Source organism: Mus pahari, chromosome 18, assembly GCF_900095145.1.
Source record: "Mus pahari chromosome 18, PAHARI_EIJ_v1.1, whole genome shotgun sequence".
Classification (NCBI taxonomy): Eukaryota; Metazoa; Chordata; class Mammalia; order Rodentia; family Muridae; genus Mus; species Mus pahari.
The window spans coordinates 1,710,775-1,716,529 of NC_034607.1; the positions used below are offsets into that span (position 1 = coordinate 1,710,775).

The 5,755-nt window shown below is 45.4% G+C and overlaps 1 protein-coding gene across 3 annotated transcripts in view; it reads left to right on the top strand.

Annotated features, from left to right (window-relative positions):
* The first annotated feature begins 1,274 nt into the window (after positions 1-1,274).
* Positions 1,275-5,755, top strand: part of Kank3 (KN motif and ankyrin repeat domains 3) — an 11,712-nt gene continuing 7,231 nt past the window's right edge. For all 3 annotated transcript variants that reach the window (XM_029531352.1, XM_029531350.1, XM_029531351.1), the window contains exon 1: positions 1,275-1,303. The gene's annotated coding sequence lies outside the window, so the exon portion shown is untranslated. The remainder of the gene's footprint in view (positions 1,304-5,755) is intronic.

The window sequence follows — 5,755 nt, forward strand, 5'->3', positions numbered from 1 at the left end:
ATAAACAAAATTGTAGTAGCTGTTGATCAGATCATACTTCAAATGGGTTCAAGTTAAATGTACTTAAAAAAAATTTTTTTTTTTCTTCTAGACAGGGTTTTTCTGTGTAGCCCTGGCTGTCCTGTAGACCAGGCTGGCCTCAAACTCAGAAATCTGCCTGCCTCTGCCTCCCAAGTGCTGGGATTAAAGGTGTGCACCACCACTGCCTAGCTAAAAAGTTTTATTGATATATTGTATGCATATATGTGTATAGGTTGATGTATATAGCCCAATATGGAGATCTGAAGACAACTTGTGGGAATTGGGTCTTTCTTTGTATTACATGGTCCTTCGATCAAACACAGATCGTCAAGCTTGGCAGCAAGTACCTTTACATGCTAAGTTATCTCACTGACCTTAACAAATGTAATTTTAATTCATTTCTGTGACAATTTTTTGATCTATAATCTCTGTATGTTTGTAAGTACACATGTACGTGTCTATTATCTTTACATTGTCTTCATCTATCTGTCTCTGTCTGTCTACCTACCTATCTATTGTGGTAGCTGTGCTAAACAAGTTCTGTACCATTGAGTTAGATATTTCCAGTAGAACAGACATTTATTAAGTAACTAGTGTATGCCCGAGGCAGTGGATAAATCCTAAAATGTCTAGTAGGGGTGATGATAGTAACCTTGCCTTTCTACTAATGAAAGTTGCCATTTAGTTAATAAACCATTGCTATGGCAATGATAATGACTAGGAAAAGGCTATGCTAAGGTTTTTGTTTGTTTGTTTTTTGTTTTGTTTTCTTGCGGCACATAGATTGGACATTTGGAAATATAGGAAAGCATCACATATAGATAATATTTATTAAAGTGGCACAATATATGCAAAGTTCCTGCGGAGGGCAAGATCCAGGCTCTTAGGACTTCAACAAGACAGTAGGAATTAAACTCGTTACATAAATCACATTAGAATAGTTTGCTTAGATTTTTCCTGTAGCCCCCTACTGTCCAGTAAATGAAACCTCTTTTTCTTACTCTTTGACCAGGCAGGACTTAGTGGTATCTGGCTGAGCAGCATCCCACTGCCCTGCTCTCATTTTCCCAGATCCTACTGTAGGCCCGCCCTCAGGCGGGTCTCCACCCCCGCCCCCGCCCAGATGGCTCAGTCTGTCTTACAATTGGATAGTTCAGTTAGACTCGAGCTCTGGTTGGCTGAAAAAGCCGTCAGTTAGGGGTGAAAGCCTTGATAACCCGTGCGGAGCTTCGAGGGGGCGGGCTCGGGTGCGGTGAGGGCGCTGAGGGGGCTTCGCATTCAGGTAAAGTCAACCACGCGGGCCCTAGAGGGAAACAGTGGACCCAAGTGTCCGGGAGGGGTGTGATGCTTTTAGCCCCCTTCTATGGGTTCTGTGCGTTGCAACGGGGTGGGCGCCGTGTCCTGTAATAGTGACCATTCGGACATTGGGAGCCTCAGGTGGTTTAAAGCCGACCGGGGGAGGGGGACCCTAGATTATTAGGCAGATCGCCACCACATGGCCATCCAGGACCTAACCAGAGGAGCTTGTACGCACTGTAGTCTCCCAGATGCCTTATGGGACCCTTCCCCAGAGTGGGCTTGGAGACCTGGGAATGGGTTTCTTGCAGTGGGGTGGAGTGGGCGGGTGGTACGGAAACGTTGTTAGAGGGAGGAACGGATGTCCCCCCACCCCCCGGACCTACTGACAATAGTAGCGGATGGAACCGCCCAGCGGTCTTTCCTGTAGGAAACTGCCCTGTCTTTTCTAAGCTGACTTGGTTCTGTTTGGGGAGGTGAGTGTGTGTGTGTGTGTGTGTGTGTGTGTGTGTGTGTGTGTGTGTGTGTGATGACTCAAAGACCCCTTGTCCTGCCATCTGCCATCATCTAGCTCTTTTCCCCATCCTGAGTTTGAGAATCCCGTCCCAACATTAAGGGCTCCCACCACCTAGAGCCTTTTATCAGTAAGACATAACTTCTTCAGGTCTTCGGGTATGCATGCTGTGTGTCTCGTCCTTCAGGTTTCCCGATGACAGCTCTCCTGATCACAGCTCTCCTGACTGATCACAGCGCTGTGTCCCGAAATAGTCCCGGGGCCGGGTGTGGGGGCGTGTGGCTTCATCTCTGACAGCCTAATGAGGGGGTCTCAGGAAGGGGATCCGGATTTAACTTTGACAGCCAGGCAGTGTGGGAGATATGAGGGCAGCTACACGCCCTACTCTGGGAGGCATTGGCTTGTGTAGCAGTCTTACTCCCAAGGCGGGAACTGACAGCTGTGAGCTGGGAGGGTGAAATGTGGCCTAGGTTCCCTGCAGTTTCTAGGGGAGCAAAAGGGAATCTTTCCAAAAGCACCTATTATCCTAGTTACCTGAGAGGTCCAGGTAGGATTATTGAAAGTTGAAGGCCTGCCTGAGAGCTGCAGAGTGAGTTCAACGCCTGTTTAAGCAATTTAGTAAAGGGGACTAGGGGGTCAATGAGATGGATTGGCCAGTAAAGGTACTTGATCAGGTAATGACATCCTTGTTGCATCCCTGGGATTTATGTGGTGTAAGGAGAGAACTGACTCTACAGAGCTGCCCTCTGACCTCCACTCTCACCCCATGGCATCCGTGCACCCACCTACCCTCCCTCCCACCTCCTACATAAAGTAAATAAGATGTAAAAAAAATAAAAATAAAAAAGGGGTTAGTGTAGCTTAGAACTCACCTAGCTGTGTCAGTGGGGCTGAGGGCAAAAAAAAAAAAGCATTCATTTGGGTGTAGTGGTACATGCCTGAAATCCTAGCATGTGGAAGATTGAGGTAGGAAAATTTGGAATTGGAATAAATAATAAATAAATAAATAAATAAATCGATCGATAGATAAATAAATAAATACAGGCCTTCAGGCATGGTGGTGGTGCATGCCTGAAATCCTAGCATTCCAGAAGCAGAGACAGCGGAATCTCTGTTAGAGGCCATCCTGATTTACAGCAAATTTCAGGCCAGCTAGCTCTGCATAGTGAGACCCTGTCTTAAATACATAAAATAAAACAAAAAGCAAACAGGGCAGCACTCAGCAGGGAGAGACAGAACAAGTTCTGTGAGTTCAAGGCCAGCCTGGTCTAGATACACAGGGAGAATTTTTCTCAAACACAAAATAGAACAAAATGAAGCTGATCCATATTTAAGGAGAAAAAAAATGAGGCTGTGGCAGTAGCTGTGTTATTACAGTATTTGCTTAGTGTTCATGAAAGCCTTGTGCTCAGTCTCCAGTACTGTACAAACCAGGTAAAGCACTCTGGTCATCTCAGCACTCAAGGGTCGGAGGTAGGAGAGTTGAGTTCACTGTCAACTATGGAAGGAGTTGGAGGCCAGCCTAGGCTTCCTGAGACCTTGTCTCAAAACAAAACAAAAGAAAACAAAACTAATGGGCTGGAAAGATGACTCAGTGCTTACATTTGAGTACTGCCCTTGTCATTTGATTCCCGGCAGCTATCTTAGTCAGCTCACACCTGTGACTCCAGTTCCAGGAGATCTACAGCTTTTGGCATCCATGGGCAAATACCCACACACAGCCCAAAACCACCCAAATTGAAAGCAAACAACAGTCGTATTGTTGTTTACCACTCTGGTAATCTCTGCCCTATGTCTCAGTTCAGTCTTTGTGCCAGGATGCTCCAGTCTTAGAAATGACCTGAGGCTGCTTTCTCTGACCTGATGCTTTGGATTTGGATATGCCCAGGTTTCTGGAGGAAGGGGCAGACTGCACAGGATCACACTGCAGCTGTGCAAAAGTCAGTTTCAGACCCCTGAACCCTGGTCCAGTTTTTTTCTGAAGCTCAGTTCTTCCCTGGCAATTTCCTAAAAACAAGCCCAGAGAGGCACTGGGTGTCCTCCATGGTGACCTGCTGTCCTGCCCTTGTAGCCGGTGTGAGGGGACAGGAAACAGCTGCTTGGGGTGGGGAGGGAAACTTCAGAGCCTTAGGTTGGACAGGGGAAGGGTTCTCCCAGCAGTGGAGAGGATGATGTGTTAGTCATGCTGATGGGTGCTGAAGAGCTAGTAATGTCTGGCACTCAGGTCGCCATTGCAGAATTCGAGAAGCTGGAAAGAGTGGCTGGGTTTTTAGTTGTTTGAGGCAGAGGGTTGGTTAGCAAGAAGAAGGCTTGGGTCTGCTCGATGTAAAGCTACACAGGCAAGGGCTTGACTGGTCACTACAAACAAGGGGTCCCTAGAAGGTGGAAAGAACCTAACCTGAAAGGTTTTTCACATAGGTGATGGACTTAATTGCTCTGTAAATTGTCAACAATAATCCATGGTGCAGAATTCTATAGGGGCTACTCAGGGAAGAGTATACAGTAGATAATAAATGTGAGCCACTCTCTGCTCCCTGAAGGCTTTTCATGTGGGCACCCAAAGTCCCACCATCTCATCATTCTCTTTTTGTCCATTTTTGCATGTATGTGAGGATGCTAGGCATTGAGGGTTGAGTGCAGGTCCTTATGCATGTTACAACAATGCAGTGCCTGAAACTACGTCCCTGACCCTATCCTATACTGCTTCTATTTTTTTGAGACAGGGTGTCTCTAGGTACCTTTGGTTGTGTGAGAAGAACCCACTGATACTCTGCAGCTTCTGCTTCTGAGTGCTGGGATTAAAGTTCTAGATTTAATGCTTGATTTTTAACTAACCCATTACATGTGATTTCATTCCTTCTCACTCTACCTGTTCTTCCTCTTTCTGAAATAGTTTTTCAGTATACAACTTAGCCTTGCTTGTAGCCCAGCCTGACCTGTCTTCCTATCTTAGTCTCCTGAGTGGAAGGCTTACAGTGTATACCACCACATCTGGCTTGCTTTCTTTTCTCTTCTTTATTCCTCGCTTTCTTAAAAAAGTTATTTTATGCATATGAGTGTTTGCCTGCATTTACATATGCACTCCACATGTGTGGTTGGTGCCCGAGGAGGCCAGAAGAGGGCATTGAATACACTGGAACTGGAGTTATAGGAAGTTGTGAGCCACTATGTGAGTGCTGGCAACCAAACTGGGGTCCTCTGGAAGAGTAACAGTTACTCAACTCCTCAGCCCCTTCTTTTCTTTTCTTTTCTTTTCTTTTCTTTTCTTTTCTTTTTTTTTTTTTTTTTGGTTTTTTGAGACAGGGTTTCTCTGTATAGCTCTGGCTGCCCTGGAACTCACTTTGTAGACCAGGCTGGCCTTGAACTCAGAAATCAGCCTGCCTCTGCCTCCCGAGTGCTGGGATTAAAGGCGTGCGCCACCATGCCTGGCTCCTTCTTTTCTTTAAAGTTTTGTTTTTTGTTATATGTGAATGTATCTGAGTGTATGTATGTGGACCATGAGCTTACAAGTGTCCTCCAGGTCAGAAGACTGTTGGATCCCCTGGAACTGGAATTACAAGTGATTGTGAGCTGTCCAGTGTGGGTGCTGGGAACTGAACTTGAGTCCTTTGTAAGAATAGTTAAATGCTCTCAACTACTGAGCCATCTCTCCAACCTACTTTTCTGAGATAGGCTCTTATGTATTCCAGACTGTCTTCAAATTTTAATTAAATTAAGTCAGAATTAAATCTTCTTACCATTTCTCTTAAGAAAAATGGGGGTTGAACCTGGAGAATGATAGGTGAGCATTCGGCCATTGAACTATATCCTCAGCTGTTTTCATGTTTTGAGGCAGGATCTGTCTAAGTTGCTTAGGCTTATCTTGTACTTTTTTTTTTTTTTTTTTTTTTTTTTTTTTGGTTTTTCGAGACAGGGTTTCTCTGT